Raw genomic sequence first — 25,673 nt, 5'->3', positions numbered from 1 at the left:
GCCATGTCCCGTTCTGCAATCCAGGTTCTCAGGCCTCCGTCTGGAGAACTCCTACTCAACTCTTAGGGTTGAGCATAAAGGCCTTTCCTCTATGGGGTTTCCCCAGCTCCTCTCGACCCTCCCACGGGAAGAATAAACGGTTCCTTTTCAATGTCCTTTCTGTGAAAGCACTTTTTCCACTCTAGACTGAAAGAGATTCAGTTTTCCTTATTCTGCACTTCCAGGGCCTACCAGTGTCTACCAGGGAACATGAGCTCAATGAAGATTTAGTCAGTGAAAGTACTCTGAAGAAATAACTTTTAAAAGTTGAGAGGATATTTAAGGCCGAGACTGGCAGGCTAGACCGCCTAGCACGCAGGATTTAGCTGTCATTATCCCGGGCGCCTAGAGGGCGAAATAGGTCCCTCCACAGCGGGGTTACCCTGCAGGCTGCGAATGCCTCCAGGAGCAGACCCCGCCCGCGCAGGGGCGTGGCCGACCGCGGGGGTTTCCGCGCCGGGGGCGCGGGAGGGGCTTCCGCCGCGAGGGGGCGGGGCCGGCGCGCCGAGTCCTCTCACAGCCCCAGCCAGGGAATTTCAATTTGAAACCTAGCTGAGGGAGGAGGCAGGCGCCGCTGGCCGGCGGCAGGGACCAGAGCGGGCCGGGTCCCCGCGGCGAGCGAGCTCCTAAGGCGCAGCATCGGGGTGAGGAGGCGTGCGGGGCTGCACGGGCTGGGCGACTGGTCCCTGCGGAGCTGCCAGGGCGGCTCAGATTTTTCCTCCGACTGTTGCTGGGAAGCTGATCCCCGGCAGGAAGCGGTGGCGGGACGGTCCCACTGGGGGTGGGGGCGGGGAAAGGGGGCCGGGAAAGGGGGCCAGCTATGGGATTTTTCTGTGGCTCCCTCCGTTCTTACTTCCCCTCTCGGCCCGGCCTTATTTCCGCCCCGGGGTCCGGGATCCTGTTGCTCCAGGCCAGATTCCCCCTTTCCCGCTCCGCTGCAGTCCCGTTCTCTCTCTTTCCCGGGAGTCGGGGCCGCGTCCTGGCAGAGCCTGGAGGGTAGGGGCATGGTGAGGACCGCGCCGTTCCCGCTAGGCTACCGTGGGCTCAGAGTCACGCGTCCGGGTCCCGTGGAGCAGCAGCGGGAGAAATCCGGCTCCATCCCCGGAGCGCGCGGGCTGCGGCACGGGGGCTGCGGGGACTCGGCCGCGGGGTCGCCCTTCAGCAGGATGGTTTAGGAGGGGGTACGCAGACTGGCCGCGCGCGTGAGGGATGCGGGAAGCTGGGCGAGGGTAGCGCGCCAGCTCCACGCGCGGCGCGGGTCGGGCCCGGCGTGGGCTGGCGCCCGCGCACCCGCCCACTGCCAGCGCGGTCTGGGAGCAGCGGAGAGGGACTCACGTTTCGTGCTCGGGTCCTTACCATTCCGACACCCAGGCCATGTCACCACACACAACATGCTTTTCTCATTTTGCGCTAAGAGCAGAGAGCATTTTTAGGTGAGCAGCTGGGAAGGGCAAGGAGGAGAACTTAACTGAGCGGGCAGGGTTGGGATTGTGTTCTGAGACCCCATTCCCAGGTGGAGCCGCTGCGCCTGGCAGCCGGGAAGTCTGCGGTGAGACGTCAGTCATTATGCATCCCGAATCGCTAACCTCCCGGGAGGTCAAGTTTTATTGGGAGAGAGGTTTGGTGAGAAGAGCTCCCGCTTAGAGTCTGTTATTTTTGGGAAGGGTCTCTGTATGCAGCCCTCCCTATTGACAGAGGATGCCTTTAATTGAATTTCCCCCTCTTCGCACAGCTGCCCCTGTTTTTAAGAACCCTGGGTGGGTGAGAGGGAAGGTGAGACCTAGAGGAGCTATTCTTTGAATCACATCTACAGTTTCTTGAACTTCTTGCATCTGAAATAGCATGTGTGTGCCAGGCGTCTCGCTCCTCTTGTTACAGTTAAGTTTTTTTTTTTTTAATGACCTTCACAATTTTCCCCTCATTCTTTTATTTTCTTAACTTCTCTTTATTTTTTATTTTTATTTTCCCTTGTTTTTATTCTTCGATCAGAATACATTATTTCTATATTCTCCGTTTATAACAGTGTATTGAGAATTACCTACCATTTTCGTCTGTCTCCTGCCTCATTTCCTTTTGCATGTAGCACTTGAGGGAAATTGAGTCAATTTCTTGGCTGCAGGTGCTGGAATTTAGAATTCTTAAGCTTTGAATAAGTTTTACTGGGGAACTCTTAGTGCTTAATCTTGTTCGGTTTCCCTTTGCAGTCCCAATCATTGGATTCCTATTGCAGCCACTAATGGGGTTGTGTTGCAATGAAGTCTTGACTTGTGATGAGGACCAATCTGGTACATCTATCAGGCAGAGAGTTTGACACAACTTTTAAAGAGCTGTGCTGTTACTTGTCAGAGCTCAAGGGATCATTCCTGTAACTCAATTTGAGAATCAACATCAAATCTCAGATATCTACTTTGGAGGTTATTGGAGAACTGTACAAGTGGTAATGGCTTGGAACGTCCACAATGGTGTGGATTTAGGGCTAATTTAATCCTATCCTGTCTTTCTCACTTATTGGGCAGAATTCCCACTGAAGTCAGTAGTGGTCTTGTGTGCAGAGGGATCTCTGAGAACAAGAGCCTGCTCATTTAGAGTAATGGGAGGGGACAGCGCCTTTCCTTTTAAAACATCCCTCTTTAAGAAAGACCTAGTCATAACTGTTAATCTTTTACCTCTAATCCAAGTAGTTAACAGCATTGTGTGCAAAAACCTTCGAAAGAAAATTGGTGCGTACTTTGAGATCTAAATTGTATGGGGATTGTTTAAAAAGATTAAAAGTGATTGAAAAATCACTTAACAAAGATAGAATTTCAGTAAAATTTTTTTTGCTAACTTGTGTAAAATACTTAAATTGCCATGGAGTATTTTGCAGCAATAAGTACTTATATTTAAAATATGAAATTTAAGTCCAAGAATAATAGAAAGAAGCCAGTTTGGAGATTTAGGAAATTTGAATCAGAAGGGAGGCCCACCAAAAGATAACTGTGCAAGTACAAAACGGAATTTCAGATAGCTCTTGCTGTATTTTGAGAGATGATAGCTTTAGTACCATTTGCATAGGTACTCCTCAGGAGTGAGTGACTATCTGGGCTCATCATTAGACTTGTGAGTACTTGTGAGCACCAGGTTAATTTTGTGCTGATCTGAGTTGGTGAACTTGTTAGATCCTTTGCTTCCTAATATAATGTTCTTGTATTTTATCCTTTCCAAATTACTAGCTCTGAAGAATCGAGTTTAGAAAACCTAACCAGTGACCAGAATGTAAAAATAGATATTTAAAAATCAGAACCATGTCCACGTGTACTACCCAACTACTTGCTTTCAACTAAAAATACTTGCAAAGATGACAAAGCAGTGCTCAACCAAAATATTTATTGGTAAAATTTCTCTGTAATTAGTAATATTGTATAGTTATGTTTAACATCAGGTTCTACTCTGAATCACCATTCTCATATTCCTGTGGCTAGTGAACTACAAAGGTTGTGTCTTTACCATTTTATTTAGGAATGTGGAGTTTATATTTTATATAGCAGAATGTTAAATATTTTGGAGGGTTTGACTTTGTTTCTGTTTCCACAGGAAAGCACAGATCTTTTTCTTTCTTTTTTGAGCTAAAGTAGCCTGTTTAAAAACTGCATGTGGACTTTTTTTGAAAGCACGAATTGATAATATTTTTATATGGCAGTTGTACAGTTTTTAGGGGTCTATACCATTGACAGTCACATTTTGCATTTCTAAAGTCTGTATTGTTTACTTGGAGAAAACAAAGGAAATGTGCCTACCTCCTCCATCCCACCTTTATTTAGAAACATTTCCAGTGGTCTTGTTTGTTTTTTTCAGATTCAGAATTACTGCACCTAACCACAAAGCCTCAAGTAAATGTTTATGCTGGCTTCAATAGTCAGCAAATGGTAGCCAAACCCTCATTTACTGCTCTTTTATAGACGCTTGGAATCAGGGATGAACAGTTAGGAATCCACAAATCCACTCTCAGTCCTTGTCCCCTCCCCTCAACACACAAACATTTCCATCCTCTTTGGAAAGCCTGAGTAAATAGGAGATTTGTATATGATTTCCCCACAGACTCTAGACAGAGCATCCTTTGGGAATGCCATGTTTTGGCATAAGCCAACAACTTGATATTCATAAGATTTCTATCATTCCTCTGCCTGGGCAATGCCCCAGACTAAAATCTAAAATGGAGTCACTGCCTGGTATCATTATCTATAGGGAAATGGCCTTGAAGTTCCAAGTTCCCCATTGTGTATGTTTTTTTTTTCTTTGTTTTTTGTTTTCTTGGCTGGGGCTGGGTTTGAACCCACCACCTCCAGCATATGAGGCTGGCGCCCTACCCCTTTGAGCCACAGGCACCGCCTGTGTGTGTGTTTTTTTAAGAGACAGGGTCTTGCTCTGTTGCCTAGGCTGGAGTGCAGTGGCACAATCATAGCTCACTTCAGGCTCAAGCTGGAGTGATCTTCCTGTCTCAGCCTCCCAAATAGCTGGGACTGTATGTATACACTCCTTTGAGTAGCTGGGACTACAGATATTCACCATGAGATGCCTGGCTAATTCTTCTTTAAATTTTTTGTAGCGACAGAGTCTTGCTATGTTTTCTAGGCTGGTCTTGAACTCCTGGCCCTAGGTGATCCTCCTGTCTTGGCCTACCAAAGTGCTGAGATTACAGGCATGAGTCAACACACCTGGCCTAGATATTAGTAGTACAGTTATTTAGAAGTTTATAGGTAAGCCAAAAGGAAAGAAATAAATTATCTCTATTATCTAAAAACGATTGGTAGTTTTTTTGTATTTTTTTTCTGTAAAGTATGTATGTGTATGTCTTTTGTATGAGAGAGGTATTTGTTTGCTATATGAAGCACCTGCACGTTGTTTATATCTAATATTTGCAGATTAATTTACTAAAACTTTATATAATGGAGGCAGTTTTAATGAAGATTCCTTGAAAGTTGGAGTTAACTTTGTAGAAACTGGTAACATTTCATGTAGGAATGTCATGTAGGTAATATTTTGTAAAAAATATTTGCATTATTTTAAACCCCTGGATATTGTTCCTTCTTGTTTTATGGTTGGCTTGGGACCTGTGTAGGTTTATTAAATTTGTGTTTTTCATGTCTAGCAGGGTAGATAATCTATACATTGTTTCCTTTGTGTTTTTGTATTTTATTTATTTGAGACAAGAGTCTCAAGAGAATTTGGGAAGCAGTTTATGGAAGGGTATTGGGGGTGGCTCCTGTAGCTCATTGGGTAGGGTGTTGGCCACAAACACCAGGCTGGGTAGAGTGCTGTGGAGTAATTGCTTACAGCAACCTCCAATTCTTGGGCTCAAGTGATCCTCTTGCCTCAATTTTTCTATTTTTAGTAGAGGCGGGGTTTCGCTTTTTGCTCAGGCTGGTCTCACACACGTGAGCTCAAGTTCCCATCCGCCTCAGCCTCCCAGAGTGCTAGGATTACAGGCATAAGCTTCCGTGCCCAGAGGATGATACTTATTTTATTTTTATTTATTTACTTATTTTGAGACAGAGTCTCGTGCCCAGAGGATGATACTTATTTTATTTTTATTTATTTACTTATTTTGAGACAGAGTCTCAAGCTGTCGCCCTGGGTAGAGTGCTGTGAAATCACAGCTCACAGCAACCTCCAACTCTTGGGCTTAAGCGATTCTCTTGCCTCATCCTCCCAAGTAGCTGGGATTACAGGTGCCTGCTACAACACCCAGCTATTTTGTTGTTGTTGTTGTTGCAGTTGGCATTGTTGTTTTAGCTGGTCCTGGCCAGTGTATGTGGCCTGTGCCCTACCCACTGAGCTATGGGCTGCCCAAATTTTCTCATTTTTAAAGTGACATCTGTTACTCCTGGTACTGGACTAGATGTCATGTTGCCCACAAAGACATTGATCCTGTTTCTGGATTTTTTTTTTTTCAATGATTAAAATTGAGCTAATTTCATGTTTTCAGTCACCTTTAAAATGTAAACATGTTTTCTTCACTGCAGAGAGACCTCTAAATTTTGTTATTTTTTTCATTCTAACTCATTAGAGCCAGAAAGGTCTAAGTGTATATAAATTGTCTTTCTCTTATGCTAGTCTGAAATAAATTGAGGGCAAAGAAACTATCTTTTCTGAGATCTGAGCTGTGTCATATGTAAGGTTTTGCTTTAGATAGACAAGTTGAGGGCGGCGCCTGTGGCTCAAGGGGTCGGGCGCCGGTCCCATATGCCGGAGGTGGCGGGTTCAAACCCAGCCCCGGCCAAAAACCAAAAAAAAAAAAAAAACAAAAAAAATAAAACTGAGATAGACAAGTTGAAATTTTACGTATATTACTAAATTTGGCATCGTGGGGATTGTTTAGTTCTTATAGGTTAGGAACCAGTTGACATAGAAGGCCTCTCAAAGTGGTTTTGTCACTCTTCATGTGTAAGAACTTCTGGTGTAGGTTGGTTAGGGAAATTCTTGGTATCTAAACTAAATCTTTCATGGTATAATTGAAAAGTCAGCTTCCTCTTAACTTTTCTCTTGTAGCCTCAACACCAACCTTAAGTGAAAGAATTTTCAGATACTTGAAGACTTATGTTACCCTTCAGTTGCCTCTTTCCAAGATAATTGTGGTTTTAAAAATTTGTTATACAGGGCAGCGCCTGTGGCTCAGCGGATAGGGTGCTGGCCCCATACACCGAGGCTGGCAGATTTAAACCTGGCTGCAACAAAAAAATAGCCGGGCATTGTGGCAGGTGCCTGTAGTCCCAGCTACTTGGGAGGCTGAGGCAAGAGAATCGCCTAAGTCCGGGAGTTGAAGGTTGTTGTGAGCTGTGATGCCATGGCACTCTACTGAGGGCGATAAAGTGAGACTCTGTCTCCAAAAAAATAAAATAAAATTTGTTATACAGGTCAGATTATCAACTCTCTAAACTTCTCTTTCCAAATCCTGAATTTAGGTCCAGATCTCCTTCCTGATGAGCTTCAGAGCTGGACTTCCCACCATTCTAACAACATTATTAAGTTTAATCATATTTTTCAGAGTTTCTATATTCTACTGATATATGTATATAGCCCAGTAGCTTGAAGACATGAAATTAAAATGTAATTTACACTATGCTGTGTTATCCCTTGGTTCTTTTACTTTTTGTCCGAAGAAGCTGGTTGTTTTTCACTTTAGGTTTATTTATCTTGAGGACCAGAAAGGCCTTTTGGACATACTTAGCTCAGGCTCTTGATTTGGGTTGCGGAATGGTGTTACTGGGCCTTAGGGGTTCATAAAGTGCCTGAGACTCTGAGTCAAGTGGTGTATGTATGACGTGGATATGTATATGCAAGTGAGTGAATTAAAGATTGAAAGGGAATTTGGGAAGCAGTTTATGAAAGGGTATTAGTGGGTGGTGCCCGTAGCTCATTGGGTAGGGTGCCGGCCACAAAAACCCAGGCTTGGCAGGTTTGAACCTGGGCCAGGTCAGCTAAACAGCAATGATAACTGCAACAACAAAAAATAGACAGGCCCATGGAGGGCGCCTGTAGTCCCAGCTACTTGGGAGGCAGAGGCAAGAGAATTGCTTAAGCCCAAGAGTTTGAGCTTGCTCTGAGCTATGACGCCATGGCACTCTACTGAGGGCGACATAGTGAGACTCTGTCTCAAAAAAACAAAAAAACCCAAAAAACAAAAGAAAGGGTTTTAGGAAATAAAAGGTGAGAACCAATCTAGTTCTTAGTTTTTGAAATCACTTCTATTATTTTTATGGCTTTTTTCCCTATGTACTTTTTTATCATTGATTTTTTTCCCCCCCATCCTGCCTGATGGTGAATATTTCTGTTCAATTGAAGTCTTTTAATAGACCTCTTTTATTCAGTTGTGGAGGCCACTCATATTCTTACCTGTGAATTTAATGAATGTGCTTTTATTAGAAATTTTTTTGATGGATATGTTGATTAGAAGGGATCAGTAATAAGTCCATGCTATTTGGGGCTGGTTAGACTGCAACATATTCCAGTGAGACCTTGGACAAATTATTTCTCAAAGCCTTATTTCCTTTAGTATGGGGTTAAAAATCATACCTACTCCAGAGTTATATGAGGATTAAATGAGCTAATGCTTATAAAATGCTTCACAGAGTGCCTGGCATCTGTGAAAATTGTTAGGTTAAGAAAGACCTACTGGGTTGGTTGCTGTTGAACATGTGCTAAGCACATTTTTTGCAGTGGTCAGGAATAATTATCTATGTGGTAGTATAATGTTTGATATGAATATGTGGTAAGCAATTTTTTTTGCAGTGGTCAGGAATAATTATCTGTGTGGAAGTACAGTCTTTAATAAGAAACTGTAATTTCCTATGGTGATCACAAGTTAGAACTACTTTTTAACAATTTGAGTATAGTTATCTCTAGAATTTTTGAACTTTTAGAAAATCTTGCTCTAGAGGCTCGGTGCGGTGGCTCACTCCTATAATCCTACCACTCTGAGAGGCCAACGTAGGTGGATTGCTTGAGCTCAGCAGTTCAAGACCAGCCTAAGCAAGAGTGAGACCCTCTCTCTACTAAAAAATAGAAAAAAACAGCTGAGTTTAGTGGCAGGTGCCTGTAATCCCAGCTACATGGGAGGCTGAGGCAAGAAGATTGCTCAAGGCCAAGAATTTGAGGTTATTATTAGCTATGATGCCAAGGCACTTTACCCAGGGCAACAGAGTAAGACTGTGTCTCAGAAAAAACATAAAAAATTAAATTTTGTCCTAACAAACTTCACATTTTTCCCCTTTTTGGTAATATATTAAAGAATATATATATATATACGCATACATATATATACACACATATATATGTATGTAAAAGCTCTTGGGATATAGTTTTAATAACACAGGGAAAATGTAGTCTTGGCTGGGCGATGTGGCTCATGCCTGTAATCCTAGCACTTTGAGAGGCCGAGCCAGGTGGATGGCTCGAGTTCACGAGTTCCAGACCAACCTGAGCAAAAACCAGATCCTGTCTCTACTAAAAATAGAGAAACTGAGGCAAGAGATTGCTTTAGCCTAAGAGTTGCAGGCTTCTGTGAGCTATGATGTCATAGCACTCTACCCAGGGTGACAGCTTGAGACTCTGTCTCAAAAAAAAAAAAAAAAGAAAAAGAAAGAAAATGTAGTCTTTTCCAGAGGTTACCAATTCTGAATGTAAAATTTATGTCCATGTGCTATAACTTCTCTATAACTGCAGTAAGCTTGCTGAAATAAGGTTATTAGTGAGTGTAATTTTTACTGATAATGTTTAAACCTATGCATATGGCATTAAAAAATGACCTTTATAAATCCGATACACCTATTTTTGTGTATGTAATAGATCTGTAGACATAATTTTCACTAAAATAGTTTCTTTTTTTTTTTTTTGAGACAGAGTCTTTTTTTTTTTTGTAGAGACAGAGTCTCACTTTCCCGCCTTCAGTAGAGTGCGGGAGTGCCATGATGTCACAGGACTCACAGCAACCTCTAGCTCTATGGGCTTCAGCGATTCTCCTGCCTCAGCCTCCCGAGCAGCTGGGACTACAGGCGCCCGCCACAACGCCCGGCTACTTTTTTTTTTGGTTGCAGTTCAGCCGGGGCTGGGTTTGAACCTGCCACCCTTGGTATATGGGGCCGGCGCCCTACTCACTGAACCACAGGCGCCACCGCGACAAGAGTCTTAATTATGTCACCAACTTCAAACTCTTGGGCTTAAGTGAATCTCTTGCCTCAGCCGCCCAAGTAGCTGGGACTATAGGCACCCACCAGTGTCTGGCTATTTTTTTGTTGTACTTGTCATAGTTGTTTAGCTGGCCTGGGCCTCGTTCAGACCTGCCAGTGCTGTAACCACTATGCTACGGGTGCCGAACCTAAAATAGTGTTTTAACTTAAATTAGTTGGCAACATTAAGAAATGAGTAGATGTGGCATGAGTATCTTTATTTTACGCTAGAAAAATTGGAGGGCTGTGGGAGCACTGGGTCCACTCAAGGACATTGAACTAGAGCTGTCCCCCAGGAGTTAATTCTTTTCCGACTTTGTTGCAGTTCCTCTCATTTTCTTTCATCCTACTCTTAAACTATTTCATTTATTTTCGTTACACATCTGACTCATTTAGACTGTTGAGTTTGCATTGCTTTTGCTAAGTAGCAGTGAAAGATGCAAAAAGGCACAGAGTAGTCTGAGCTTACAGAGGGTGTTGCTGGCAGTAGGGCTTTCTACCTCTTGGGCCAGCAGTTATTTCCTACCTCTCCCTTTCTTTTATTTATTTGTGCAGTTTTCGGCCACGGCTGGGTTTGAACCCACCACCTTTGGCATATGGGGCTGGCGCCCTACTCCTTTGAGCCACAGGTGCCGCCCTCCACCTCTCCCCTTCTAAAGAATTACCTTTGGGTCATTGTCAGAGTTATAGTTTATGGAACCTATTCATCAGTACCCAGTATGCAGTAGGCCCTCAAAAATATGTGGAAGCAATGCTCTTTCTGGTTTTGTTCTAGACTTCATGACTTAACGCTGTTCTTAAACAGATTGCTTGGTTCTTGAAGTCCTCTAGTCAATATCTGTATTGTTGGGGGCCTAAAGAGACCCCACACAAACCTTTCCCCCTTCTCCTCCCCTCCCCCTCTTCCTCTCTCCCTTCCCCTCCTTCTATCCTAGAACAAAAGGCCTACCTGGCCCCAGCCCAAGAGTTCCTTGGAAAGACCCTAGCCCACCAGAAACTTCCAGCAAGCTGTGGAATCTTCCTTCCACTATGTCTAATATAAAAAAAGAGACTTCCAACTGCTTCAGTGGCTCAGACTTCATCTTTGCCCTGCCCAGGCCGGTCACTGTCCCTTTCAATAAACCTGGCCTGAACCTCTCCACTCTTAGTTTCATGTCTGAGCGCTGTGGCTTATACCGTTCATGTACCCTATTTGTATGTTATTTGGCTTTTTAAAAAGACTTTTTCACTTTATCATTTAATATTTTATCATGTATCGCTGTAAGATAAGCACTATTTTGTATGTATAAACATAACTGGAATGCCATCATCACACTAAAAATTCCTGAATATTATCAAATATCTAATTGTCAGTATTTTAAATCTCCAATTGTCTTGAGTATCAGTTTTTGAAAAAGTTTGTTTCAGCCCTACTATGAAACTAATTTATGGCTTTCACATGAAAGCTATAACCCAATTATAACCTAAGAATAGAGGGAAACGGGAAAGGGAGGGCAGGGAGAGGGGAGGTGGGCGGAGGGAGGGTCATTGGTGGGATTACACCTGTGGTGCATCTTACAAGGGTACATGTGAAACTTAGTAAATGTAGAATGTAAATGTCTTAACACAATAACTAAGAAAATGCCAGGAAGGCTATGTTAACCAATGTGATGAAAATGTGTCAAACGGTCTATAAAACCAGTGTATGGTGCCCCATGATCACATTAATGTACACAGCTATGATTTAATAATAAAAAAAAAATGAAAGAAAAAGTTTGTTTCGGTCAAAATCTAGTTATGAGCCATACATTTTAATTTATTGACATACCTTTCAAGAACAAAGAGCTATAGTTGGGCCTTTATCTCTCATTTTTCCTGGAATTTAATTGTTGAAGAAGTTTGATTGGTTTTGCTGTATAATTTCTCCTGCTTTACCTATAGCCTTCAAGCTTGGGGGTTCTTACAACAGCTACTTTGCTTAACCAGCCCTGGACAAGTCATTTTATGCTCAGTGGGTTGGTTTTGTTCTAGGTTTCATTTTAAGTAATCCAGTAAGTCCAAAAGTATTGATAAACAATACACATGCTTTAAAAAAGGAAGGAAATTGGGTGCCTGTGGTCCCAGCTACTCGGGAGGCTGAGGCAGGAGAATCACATAAGCCCAGGAGTTTGAGGTTGCTGTGAGCTGTGATGCACGGCACTCTACCGAGGGTGATAAAGTGAGACTCTGTCTTTAAAAAAAAAAAAAAGGAAGGAAATTAACTTTTTGAAGTACAGAATATAAGGCAGGTAAAATAGTTGGCGTTTTACATATATTATCCCTAATCTTTTTTTTGGCATTATGTTGGAGTCACTGATATGTAGCTCATTTTATAGATGAAAACTTGAGGCTTCAAAATTGAATAAGTTGCTCAAGGGCACCCAGCTTGTGGGTAAAACCCTTTTATTGCTTTTAATTGTTTGATGCTATTACTCAGTAGAACTGAGGTTTTTTGGAATTTGTGTACATCTACAGTATCTAACATTTATAGGAGACAGGCTTGCTTTCTTGTTTGGTTTTCTGCTCCCTAGTTTCTTTTGTAAAGATGTGATTATGAAGCAGGCCAAAGTACTACTTTTAGTTGTGGGATTCTTGAACCATCTGGAATGGGGAGTAGCATTCAGCTTGTTTTTTGTTTGGTAGAGTAATGTTCCTAGTCTGGTTTTTCAACATCAGAAAAATATACCAAAATAAAATATATCAAAATAAAACATGGGCCGGGTATAGAGGTGCATACTTGTAATCCTAGCACTTTGGGAGGTCGGGGTAGGAAGATGGCTTGGGCCAGTAGTTCAAGACCAACCTAGAAAAATTAGCCAGGCATGGTGGTGGGCACTTGAGTTCTCAGCATTTCAGGAGGCTGAGGCAGGAGGATCTTTTGAGGCTGGAAGGTTGAGGTTGCATTGTTGAGGTTGCACTGAGCTCCGATGATACCACTGCACTCTAGCCCTAGCAACAGCCCTGAGATCCTAATTTAAAAATAAAAAAGGTTCTTTCCCCCATTTCTAGTTTGTCTTTCCTTTGGCTTTGTACTTTTTGCTATTTAATTTGTCATGCAAATGCCATTCCCCAGGGTGCTTGTGTATGACATAAAAAGTCAGATAATACTTCAGGGACTAACAGAAGCAGCAGTCTGATGCCCTACCTCCTTTTTTGACAGATTTCTACTCTCTAGAGGCCATTACTTTTTATACTTTGGATTTTGTTTCTTGGTGTTTTTTGTTTTAAGAACGTGATTTACGTATTTCTTAATATTTCTTTATAAATAACAAAATATTTTTATGTTTTATTACTTGTTAAGAGTTTATACATTTCCTAAGAGAGAAGGAAGACAAAAGTTTGGTTTCACAGACCTTTAACATCATCTGTCTGCCTTTCTTAGTTCTTGTAAAGATATTTTTGTACCTGGGGCGGCGCCTGTGGCTCAGTCGGTAGGGCGCCGGCCCCATATACTGAGGGTGGCGAGTTCGGGCCCGGGCCCGGCCAAACTGCAACCAAAAATAGCCGGGCGTTGTGGCGGGCGCCTGTAGTCCAGCTGCTCGGGAGGCTGAGGCAAGAGAATCGCTTGGGCCCAGGAGTTGGAGGTTGCTGTGAGCTGTGTGACGCCACGGCACTCTACCGGGGCCCATAAAGTGAGACACTGTCTCTACAAAAAAAAAAAAAAAAGATATTTTTGTACCTGGATAGTTATTCAAGTAAATGTTTCTGGTGTGCAGGGGCAAGCACTGGACAAACTTATTCTGCCACCTTGCTGATGGCCTATGCCTGCTTCTTCATTTTTACACGTTAATAATAATACCTATTTACTTTCTAGCTGGGTCAAGTTAGCCTTTCATTTATTTAGTTTATTTTTGTTTTTTTTTTTAGAGACAGAGTCTCACTTTGTCACCCTCAGTAGAGTGCCACAGCTCACAGCAACCTCCAGCTCTTGGGCTTAGGCGAGTCTCTTGCCTCAGCCTCCCAAGTAGGTGGGACTACAGGTGCCTGCCACAACGCCTGGCTATTTTTCTGTTGCAGTTTGGCCAGGGCTGGGTTCGAACCTCCCACCCTTGATATATGGGGCCAGTGCCCTACTGAGCCACCCCAAGTTAGCCTTTTAATCACCAACTTATGCTATGTATTTACAAAAGTGAGCCATGTAAAGTGCTCTGATTGCATGTACTTTCTCTTTTAACTTTCTGTTAAAGTGCTTTGATTGCATGTACTTTCTCTTTTAACTTTCTGTTTTATTATGAAGTTAATTGCCTTTTTCATTTGCTTGATTTTCTTTGTACCCATCTTTTAAATTTTTTTTTTTTTTTTTTTGTAGAGACAGAGTCTCACTGTACCACCCTCGGGTAGAGTGCCGTGGCGTCACACAGTTCACAGGAACCTCTAACTCTTGGGCTTACGCGATTCTCTTGGGTCAGCCTCCCGAGCAGCTGGGACTACAGGCGCGTTAAATTTTTTTTTTTTTTTTTTTTTAAGGCTTCCAAATCTTGAGGGGACCTGTAGCTCAGCAGCTAGGGTGCCAGCCACATACACCAGGGGGTTCGAACTCTGCCCAGGCCTGCCAGACAACAATGACAACTACAACAACAAAAAAATAGCCATGGGCGGCGCCTGTGGCTCAGTGAGTAGGGCGCCAGCCCCATATACCGAGGGTGGTGGGTTCAAACCCAGCCCCGGCCGAACTGCAACAAAAAAATAGCCGGGCGTTGTGGCGGGTGCCTGTAGCCCCAGCTGCTCGGGAGGCTGAGGCAGGAGAATCGCTTAAGCCCAAGATCTGGAGGTTGCTGTGAGCTGTGTAATGCCACGGCACTCTACCGAGGGCAGTAAAGTGAGACTCTGTCTCTACCAAAAAAAAGAAAATAGCCGGTTGTTGTGGCAGGCACCTGTAGTCCCAGCTACTTGGGAGGCTAAGGCAAGAGAACTGCTTAAGTCAAAGAGTTTGAGGTTGCTGTGAGCTGTGATGCCATGGCATTCTACCGAGGGCAACATAATGAGACTCTGTCTCAAAAAAAAAAAAAAAACTTAAAAAAAAATTTTTATTTTTTTAGAGACAAGGTCTCACTGTTACCTTGGCTAGAGTGCAGTTGGGTGATCATACCTCACTGCAGCCTTGAACTTCTGGGCTGCAGTGATCTTTCTGAGTAGCTACTACAGGTATGTACTACCATGTCCAGCTATTTTTTTTAAAGAGTTTTTGTGCCAGCCTGAGCAAGAGTGATACCTCGTCTCTATAAAAAAAAAAAAAAAAAAAAAATTAGCCAGGATTGTGGCAGGTGCCTGTAGTCCCAGATACTTAGGAGGCTGAGGCAGGAGACTTGTTTGAGTCCAAGAGTTGGAGGTTGCTGTGTGCTATGATGCCACGGCAGTCTATTAGGGGCAAGAAAGTGAGACTTTGTCTCAAAAAAAAGTTTTTGTGGAGACTGGGTCTTGCTATGTTGCCCAGTTTGACCTTGAACTCTTGGCCTCAAGCAATCCTCCCACCTCCCAAAGTGCTGAGATTACAGGCCTGCGTCACTGTGCCCAGTATTTACCCAGCCTCTATTCAGCTTTAAACTGTATCGGAAACCCTAAAATTTCTGCCATTAGGTATAAACATTAAATAATCTATCATTTCTGTTTTCTGACCCTCAATCATCCTTTACTCATTTTCTTTCTAGAAGTGTTAGTCATCTTTGTTCTGGAGATTCCTTTTGCCTTTCTTCCTGGGCTTCATGTCTCCTCGACTCCATGACCCTTTCTTGGTTTAACTCTTTACATGAACACATCAGTAGTTGCTCAAGAAAGTAATAGGAAATGAGTTTCTTGGGACCTTGCCTGTCTTAAAATGTCTTTTTCTACTCTCAGTTTGATTGCTTTTTTAAAAATTGAGACAGAGTCTCACTTTGTTGCCCCTGATAGAGTGCTGTGGCGTCATAGTTCACAGCAACCTGTAACTCTTAGGCTCAAGTGATTCTTTTGTCTCAGCCTCCCTAGTACCTGGGACTACAGGCACCCACCACAACACTTGGCTATTTTTTTTGTTTTAGCAGGTCTGGGCTGGGTTCCAACCCACCAGCCCTGATGCATGTTGGCTGGCACCCTAACCACTGAGATATGGTGCCCAGGCAGTTTGATTGCTTTTATATTTAGGCTATGTGTAGTGATTATTTTCGTCCAAATCTTGAAGGCATCTTTTGATACCTTTTGAAGACTATTTTTTTTTTTTGGTAGAGACAGAGTCTCACTTTATGGCCCTTGGTAGAGTGCCGTGGCCTCACACAGCTCACAGCAACCTCCAATTCCTGGGCTTAAGCGATTCTCTTGCCTCAGCCTCCCGAGCAGCTGGGACTACAGGCGCCCGCCACAACGCCCGGCTATTTTTTGGTTGCAGTTTGGCCGGGGCCGGGCTTGAACCCGCCACCCTCGGTATATGGGGCCGGCGCCCCAGTGACTGAGCCACAGGCGCCGCCCCTTTTGAAGACTATTTTCACCCCTTTCTCATACCTGATCTCTCACAGATGCCTGGAATGTCCAATTCCTAAGGCTCTTTCAACAATCAAGAGTGATTCTCATAGGCCCCCATCAAAACAGGAACCCAGGTTTCATCTTCTGCTAATCAGTTCCTTTATATATTCCAGGATTCTATTGGTTTATCTCATTTTCTGGCCTCTCACCTCCCATATTTTTGTTTTTGTGGATTTGTACCTTTCATAAAAATAATTTCCTTACTCTCATTTTTCTGTAGTTTTGTGAGGAAGCAGAAGTTAATCCATATTCAACTACTGTATTTAGGGTTTTAAATTGATTAAAAATAAAATTCATTTTAGGCCATCCAAAAAAAAAAATTCACAAGATTCTGCGGTGCTCACATTTGGTGAGGACTTTAGCCATAGTAAAATAATAACTTTTTCTTTTTTTTTTTCCTTATCAGCTACTGGGTTGAAATTCAGTTATATGTATAAAATTCAGTATAAAACGGGCGTCTGTAGTCCCAGCTACTCGGGAGGCTGAGGCAAGAGAATCGCTTGAGCCCAGGAGTTGGAGGTTGCTGTGAGCTGTGTGAAGCCACGGCACTCTACCGAGGGCCATAAAGTGGCTACAAAAAAAAAAAAAAAAAAAATTCAGTATAAAAAAGGGCGGAAAATAGCCGGGCGTTGTGGCAGGCGCCTGTAGTCCCAGCTGCTCCAGAGGCTGAGGTAAGAGAATCGCGTAAGCCCAAGAGTTAGAGGTTGCTGTGAGCTGTGTGACGCCACGGCACTCTACCCGAGGGCGGTACCGTGAGACTCTGTCTCTACAAAAAAAAAAAAAAAGGGCAGAAAAGTCAGCATCTAGGGTTGATGGGAATGGATGACTGATGCTATTGAACAAGAAGGTGCTTCCTACGAAGAGTTCAGTAAATGTATTATATTTTTTTCCTGTGATATTTCAAGGATTAGTTTAGTATAAAAATATTATCTACTTGAACTAGATTTTTGTTTTTGTTTTGAGACAGAGTCTTACTCTGTCGCCCTGGGTGGAGTGCCATGGCGTCATAGCACATAGCAACCTCAAACTGCTGGGCTCAAGCCATCTTCTTGCCTCAGTTTTTTCTTATTAGTAGAGATGGGGTCTTGCTTTTGATCTCGCTCTGGCTCAGGCTGGTCTCCAACTCCTGAGCTCAAGCAATCCACCAGCTTTGGCTTCCCACAGTGCTAGGACTACAGATGTGAGCCACTGCCTTGAACTAGATTTAAAAATACACAATAGAAACAGATTTGTTGAATATCTATCAGAAATGGCAACCTTATTTTAGAGTTTATTAAATATCTTTGTCTGTCTTTAGACTGGTAAGTGGTTGCCATACATAAATTTGAATATTCTTTGAATGTGATTTGGGGATTAGAGTATCCTTTGAAATCAATGTGGGTGCTGTTAAATGCTGTTAAGGGTGAAAAATTTCATTACTAAATAGGACAGAAGTAAGGAATGGGATTTACATTTGTGTGACGGTACAAATGTCAGGGATTTTTGTGTGTAGGATTTGGGGAAAGTGAAACAGGAAAAAAGATTCTGAATAACATAGGGGAACAGCAGAGGCTGTGAGATCTGAGGAAGCCCTAGGAAGATCTAATGATGGTGAGTTGCCTAGTGAATTTTAGAGATTTATAGGTTCAAATCTGCTATTCATTAATGTAGAAGGCGTTGCAGGCAACAAGTAAGGATAGCAAGGATAGCATTTCCCGAAAGTATAGTGGTATGTTAAATGATTTGAGGTTGTACACAGATGCATCTTTTTCCTTTAATGATTAAGTATATATGTCATTGTGCATCAGAAAAATATACAAGTATTGGGTGGCACCTGTGGCTCAAGGAGTAGGGCGCCGGTCCCATATGCCAGAGGTGGTGGGTTCAAACCCAGCCCTGGCCAAAAAAAAGAAAAGAAAAATATACAAGTATTTCTTTTTTTTTTTTTTTTTTTGTAGAGACAGAGTCTCACGGTACCGCCCTCTGGTAGAGTACTGTGGCGTCACACGGCTCACAGCAACCTCCAACTCTTGGGCTTACGCGATTCTCTTGCCTCAGCCTCCCGAGTAGCTGGGACTACAGGCGCCCGCCACAACGCCCGGCTATTTTTTTGTTGCAGTTTGGCCGGGGCTGGGTTTTGAACCCGCCACCCTCGGCATACGGGCCGGCGCCCTACTCACTGAGCCACAGGCGCCGCCAATATACAAGTATTTCAAACTATGATTTCATTGATAAGGCCAAAGTAGAGTTTTTTTTTTTTTTTTTTTTTGTAGAAACAGAGTCTCAGTTTATGGCCCTCGGTAGAGTGCCGTGGCATCACACAGCTCACAGCAACCTCCAACTCCTGGGCTTAAGCGATTCTCCTGCCTCAGCCTCCCAAGTAGCTGGGACTACAGGCGCCCGCCACAACGCCCGGCTATTTTTTTTTTGTTGCAGTTTGGCCGGGGCTGGGTTTGAACCCGCCACCCTCGGTATATGGGGCCGGCGCCTTACCCACTGAGCCACAGGCGCCGCCCCCAAAGTAGAGTTTTTTAAAAAATGACTTGATTTAAAGATAAGCACTAAATAATTAATAATACAGTGATGGGAGGTGTCTGTGGCTCAGTGAGTAGGGTGCCGGCCCCATATACCGAAGGTGGCGGGTTCAAACGCAGCCCTGGCCGGACTGCAACAAAACCGGGCGTTGTGGTGGGCACCTGTAGTCCCAGCTGCTCGGGAGGCTGAGGCAAGAGAATTACCTAAGCCCAGGAGTTGGAGGTTGCTGTGAGCAGTGTGACGCCACGGCACTCTACCGGGGCCATGAAGTGAGACTCTTGTCTCTACAAAAAAAAAAAATAATAAAAATATATAATAATAATAATAATAATACAGTGACTGTGGCTTTGGCAAAAATTATAAAGTAGGAATATGAATGACTAAACCTTTCAATACATTGGGTAGGCTCAATATGTTTAATCACGATGCTTTTGTGTATTTTTTCTTTGAATAGGTGACGTAAAACTGTATGTACTGATTATGGCAGATTTCTTGGTGTTTTTTTAATGCTGATTTTAATTGTAAAATTGCTTTTATTTTAAACATAAATCCTTAGAACATTTCCCATTTGATTTTAAAAATAATTTTCTACCATGATTATGATAGGTGGAAAGAAAAGTGAGTCAGAAAAAGGTTAAACTTATCCAGAGTTATTGAGAATTTAGTAATGGAGCATCACAGACAAGGTTTCCTTGTGTCCAGAGTTGTTCCCTCTACACTGCCTATTTTTATTTTTTGCTGTTAATGGAGTTGCCAAATGAAGTTTTCTTGGAGAACCTGGGGAGGCCCGCCAAGTTTTGCAGCTAAAGGGATGTCCCATAAATGTTATATATTTGTATTTTGAGCCCTGAAGGTAGATAGACCTAATCTTCCAAAAATAGTTCAATAAATGTGTCAACATTTTGACATACTATTGAATAAACAGGGAAGTAGAGGTCCTACGAGATTCTCGGAAAATGATGCCAAATGCCTGCACATGTATTTGAAAAGCAAATGTGGCAAGTGGTTCAGTGGTTGTATGCTAGAAAATGGTTCAGCTTGGTTTTGGGAGCCCATTTTAGTTATGATAATCTTTTACTTTTTCCCAGTTTCTAGACTCTGGTAGGAAAGTTGCTAAATGAACATATTCCTTGAAAATTTTTCTTTAATCATTTCTCTTAAAGAGATAAAGGAAAACTTTTTTTCTTTAATAAAGTAGATAAAAATTGTGTGTGGGAAAGGTCAGAGTGCCAAGAATGAGTTAGGTCTGTCCACTGACAAAGAAATCAAGAATTTATCCATGAGCTTGTAACCAGAACTGTTTCTGGATTTTGACCATTAAAATCAACATCAGTAACGCCTTCATCTTAATTTCCTTAATTCCAAGATTGTCTGTTTTAAATTATACACATATGGGAATGTGAATACATTCCTCCTTCCCTCTACCTCCTTCAATTCAAAAACAGGAAAATAAAGATATATTGAATAGGGCGGCGCCTGTGGCTCAGCGGGTAGGGCGCCGATCCCATATGCCGGAGGTGGCGGGTTCAAACCCAGCCCCGGCCAAATAAAAAAAAAAAAAAAAAAAAAAGATATATTGAATATATTTTTCACTTTTGTGTCTCTGCAATGTGAGGATCTGAAGATGTGGGCTGCACGTGGAGTGCAGATGTGGCTTCCACCTAGCTGAGGCTGGTTCACTTTTATCCTCAGTAGTGCAGGCTTAAATGGAAAGACTCAAGGGTGAATTCTAAAACATTCTGTAGATCTGTGATCTATGTGTTTCTAGCTCTGTGTAGCACATGTGATGGCAGTGAAGGATGTTGTGTTTTTTTAAAAGACATTATTTTGGGGGTTAGATTTTAAAAACCAGGTTTTTACTCTGGTATGTGATTATTAAAGTGGGTTTTGGGAAGAAAGAATGTACTATTGTCAGTTACAGAAAAGTGTTATTTTTATTTATTTATTTTTTTTGAGACAGAGCCTCAAGCTGTCGCCCTGTGTAGAGTGCTAGGGCATCACAGCTCACAGCAACCTCCAGCTCCTGGGCTCAAGTGATTATCCTCCCCCTCGGTAGAGTGCTATGGCATCACAGCTCACAGCAACCTCCAAGTCTTGGGGTTAAGCGATTCTCTTGCCTTAGCCTCCCACGTGAACTGGGACTATAGGCGCCCACCACAATGCCTGGCTATTTTTCTTTTTTTTTTTTTTTTCGGTTGTAGTTGTCATTGTTGTTTGGTAGGCCCGGGCGCCAAGCAGCTGTGGCTGGCACCCTACAACTGAGCTACAGGTGCTGAGCCTGAAAAGTGTTATTCTTTTTTTTTCTTTGACTGGGGCTGGGTTTGAACCCGCCACCTCCGGCATATGGGACCGGCGCCCTACTCCTTGAGCCACAGGCGCCGCCCAGTGTTATTTTTTTTTAAACTTTTTATTATGAAGCATTGTAAATATTTTCAGAAGTAGAAAATAGTAGTGTAATGAACCTCATATACCCTCATCCGGCTTCAACAATTACAACACATGGCCAGTCTTGTTTCACCTGTATTTTCTATCCCCTCCCCGACTTCCCACAACAAATTTTATTCTGAAACAAATTTCAGAGATGATGTAATTTCATTTCTAAATAAGTGAGAGTCCTCTCTATTTTTTTGTTGTGTATTTCCTGATCTCCAAAATAAAGTTTATGGTCATTACTCATTTTGTAGAATAATAGAAAGTAGTTCATTTATGACATTCAGTTAAATTTCTTAATATTGTTTTGGTCACTGAAAGTGGTTTCACCTAAATGCAGCATTGTGGACATAAAAGAAAGCTTTAGCCAGTGCTAAAAACAAAACAAAAAACCAAACCAAACCAAAAATACAACCAAAAACTCTAACACTATGAATCAGACCCGAATGGATCTTCAAATTCTAAAGTATTCTTTTTTTATTTTATTTTTATTTTTTGTAGAGACAGAGTCTCACTTTATGGCCCTCGGTAGAGTGCCGTGGCCTCACACAGCTCACAGCAACCTCCAACTCCTGGGCTTAAGCGATTCTCTTGCCTCAGCCTCCCGAGTAGCTGGGACTACAGGCACCCGCCACAACGCCCGGCTATTTTTTGGTTGCAGTTTGGCTGGGGCCGGGTTTGAACCCGCCACCCTCGGTATATGGGGCCGGCGCCCTACCTACTGAGCCACAGGCGCCGCCCTCTAGAGTATTCTTAAGGCAATGAAATTGTTTTTTCTATGGCTTTTGCTTATGTTTATACTAGATTTTAATGTTTTTAGATTTTCTTTTTTCTCTCCTCTTCCTTTTCTTTCCTACCTTTGTATGTAGTGTAACAGTTCAGTGGCAGTGTGTTAGAACTGACCAAGGGAAATTTTAATGGGACTACACAGTTATTATAAAATTAAAACAGCTTACCATGTGTATAGTTCTGTCTGGCATTGTAGTGGGAAAGGTACATGCCTTAAACATTGATCACATTCTCATTTAGAAATCATGTAAATCGCTGGCATTATAGCTACAGCTGATAACCACTTACTAGTTGAGGTGCTTTTCCTAAACAGTAGGCAGGATCTTGAAGTTGGAGATAGTTTATTTTATATTTTAATTTGTACATTCAATTAAAATATTATTTAATGAGTTCTTTATGCAGACATTACATATTGAATTATAAAATATAATAAGTACCATTTCTCTAATACTGTAATATCTGTCAAGTACTATTCTGTAATTACTTTTTTTTTTTTTTTTTGTAGAGACAGAGTCTCACTTTATAACCCTCGGTAGAGTGCCGTGGCCTCACACAGCTCACAGCAACCTCCAACTCCTGGGCTTCAGCGATTCTCTTGGCTCAGCCTCCCGAGTAGCTGGGACTACAGGCGCCCACCACAATGCCTGGCTATTTTTGGTTGCAGTTTGGCCGGGGCTGGGTTTGAACCCTTCACCCTCGGTATATGGGGCCGGCGCCTTACCGACTGAGCCACAGGCGCTGCCCTGTAATTACTTTTATATATATTCATTAATTTAATCCTTACAGTAACTCTGCGTGGTAGGTACTTGATGCTTTCCTGTAAGAAAAATGAGGCACAACAGGTTTAAGTAACTTACTTAGGGTCACTAAGCCAATTAATGGCAGAGCAGGGGTTTGAACCCAGGCTGTCTGCTTCCAGAGCCTACATAGCTTCTGTCTTATATTATCCCTAGGGATATATAAACTCCTTTGAACCCTCTTCCTATTCTCATTCTCCTCCCCAGAGGTAGCTATCTTGAATCAGAGCCACTATTACACTTCATGGCATTAGGGTATAATTTGATCACTGAGAGATAATCCCGGCATTCAAAAACTTGAAAGCAGTTAAAGAGATTTTACTCACATTCCTTTACTAGCTTTAACCATAAAGGGGAAGGAGGAAAATGGAAGCATATAGAGAACAAGGTGGTAACTGCCAATGTCTGTCTTCCTTCTCCTTTGCTTTTAACAAGTGTCAGCCATCTGGAACATTGACAGAGTCACAAAGGAACTGTTGAAGCCGGTATTCAAAGTACCCTTGGAAAGTCAAAACTTTTTTGTGTCTCAGTTGAGAACCTTTAAATTTATAAGTGTATTATCGGAACATTGGCCATCGTTGATCAGTACTGAACAGTATCAGTTTTGCAGAAGTTTATTCTGAGTCTGTTGTGATTGGATTTTTTTTTTTTTTTTTTTTGAGACAGAGCCTGGAGTCACAGCTCACAGCAACCTCAAAATCCTGGGCTGAAGTGATCATCTGCCTCAGCCTCCTTAGTAGCTGGGACTGTAGGTCCCACCACAAGCCCCGCATCCCCCTTTAGTTTTTCTAGTTTTAGTGGAGATGGGGTCTTGCTCTTGTTCAGGCGGGACTGGAACTCCTGAGCTCAAACGATCCAGCGCCTAGGCCTCCCTGAGTACTAGGATTACAGGCGGGAGCCACTGCGCTGGCATTGCTATATGTATTTGATATTGTTTCCTCTTCACTTTTGTTTTGAAAAGAGCAGAGGTTAGAAAATTATTCTAGCTTTAAATCTCAGTCCACTGATTACTAAGTGACATTGGGCAAGTGATACCACTTGTAGGTCTGTTTTCTCTAAAGTGGTTCAGATGTCCTGAATTAAGTCCTAAACCTAATTCACGTAAACCCTCCGAGGCTCATTCGTGTCTGTGAAAGCATCCCTCTAAAAAGGAAAGAAAAGCATAGACATAGTATTTTGGCAAAACAATAATGAAACTTTCGAGGTATTGATACCGAATTTCTCCTCTTCTCCTGTGGTTCTTGGTCTTGGGAATTGAAGAATGAATTTACGGACCACACGTAAACGAAAGCCATGGTTTATGGAGGACAGGAAAGCTTCCAATACAATGGAATGGATGGTTCAAGGGCTTTTGATCCTACTTGGACTGCCCAAACCTTGCTGGTACACAATGTTTGGCTAGTTTACATCCATTGGTTTCTTTAAGGCTTAACTGACTGGCTATTCCCGCCAGTGCCCTTTTTTTTGCCCAATCCCCTAGGGTAGTCCTGGTGCCTTGGCACGCCCGGCCCAACAACAGGCAGTGACCAATGGATGCATGGCACACCCTGCCCAGCAATAGGCAGTGACCAATGGATGCATGGCACACCCTGCCCAGCAATAGGCAGTGACCAATAGCTGTGCAGGTCAGGTCGGCGCTCTGTGGTGTCCATGAAACCTCTTACTGTGGGCTCTCCAGACTTGCTGTCTGACGGCCCTTTTCTTCTCCTGTTTGCCTGTCCCTGCCTAAAGCCTTCTCACTCCTGTAAGTCTATTCAAAGCAACTTAGAGAAAAAAAGGACCTATTAAGTGGATGGAGGTCTGTGGTGATATGTGTTACTCAAATTTTAGCCCCGGTCATCTCACATCCCCCATATTTTTGCCAGGGATGTTTATGATGAGGAACTACTTAGCCGATTTACAGATTTCCCAGAAGTTTGTGGAGAAACCTGTACAGATTGTCTTGTTAGCTATACAACGGGCTAAAATAAACAACATGAAGTTTCTTGGAAATACAGGGTAAGTACATTTTATTCTAAGCTCCTTGAAAAGACTTTGGTGTAAGTTGAAATTATGATGACATGACTTCTGAAACAGTCCGAAGCATTCTTGTCATTGTGAAACTTTATTAAAAAGTAGTGGTGCCTTTTATTTCTCAGCACAAGGCACTTCTGGTTTCACCACTGCTTTGAAATTGCCTTTTTCCCGGTAATCAATGGCCCAGTTACTTTTGTTAAATTATACATTGAACCATTTTCCATGTATTATTTTCAGCATCATGGACCAACCACAATATCTTTGAAATTCTGTCCTGATGTGTTATGGCTCTTTGTTCTACTTTTCTGTCCATTCTTTGCAGACTTCTTTCTTCAGACTCTCCCTTTAGTTTTTCTTTTTCCCAGGGTTCTGTCCTCAGCCTTTGATTTTTACCCCTATTTTTGTACCTTCTGAGACTACCTGCTACTGTAATCTGCTAACTCAAAATCGCTCTCAAGGCCTGGTCTTTCTCTTGAATTCTGGTTCTTTGTATGACTTAGAGGAATCTCTTCCAGTATCTCACAGTTTTTCAGTGAATGTACGAAATATTTTGTGTATAATGTCGGCTGTAATCAATTATTCTTCCCTGGCCTGGAACACTTAGATAACTACATTGTAAGGGGTACATAGTGCATGCTGATTATACGTGAGTAGAGCTTTGACAAACTGAAACCATGTCTGTGAGTGAAGGGTGACTGGGCTGTTGAAGTCAGGAGAAATTATAGAATATGGGAACTACCTGTTGGGAGACCAAAAGCAGTTAAGACTTAGTGGGGTGGACAACTTGTTGAGAGTTGGATTTGAGCACTGGCTTTCTAATTTGTTTTTGACAAAATCTGCAAGAAATACACTTTACATCTTGACCCTTTAT

At 42.6% G+C, this 25,673-nt stretch overlaps 1 protein-coding gene across 23 annotated transcripts in view; it reads left to right on the top strand.

Annotated features, from left to right (window-relative positions):
* The first annotated feature begins 542 nt into the window (after positions 1 to 542).
* EPB41L2 (erythrocyte membrane protein band 4.1 like 2) overlaps positions 543 to 25,673 on the top strand; it is a 233,587-nt gene continuing 208,456 nt past the window's right edge. For 22 of the 23 annotated variants that reach the window (XR_008380064.1, XR_008380065.1, XM_053590674.1 and 19 more), the window contains exon 1: positions 543 to 683. The gene's annotated coding sequence lies outside the window, so the exon portion shown is untranslated. Of the gene's footprint in view, positions 684 to 966; positions 1,047 to 25,673 lie in introns of those variants that run through there. The other variant, XM_053590653.1, reaches the window with a different exon arrangement.

The sequence above is a fragment of the Nycticebus coucang genome, chromosome 5 (genome assembly GCF_027406575.1).
Source record: "Nycticebus coucang isolate mNycCou1 chromosome 5, mNycCou1.pri, whole genome shotgun sequence".
Taxonomy (NCBI): Eukaryota; Metazoa; Chordata; class Mammalia; order Primates; family Lorisidae; genus Nycticebus; species Nycticebus coucang.
Note: the sequence above shows the minus strand (reverse complement) of the source record. Positions and strands in the feature narration are given on the sequence as shown.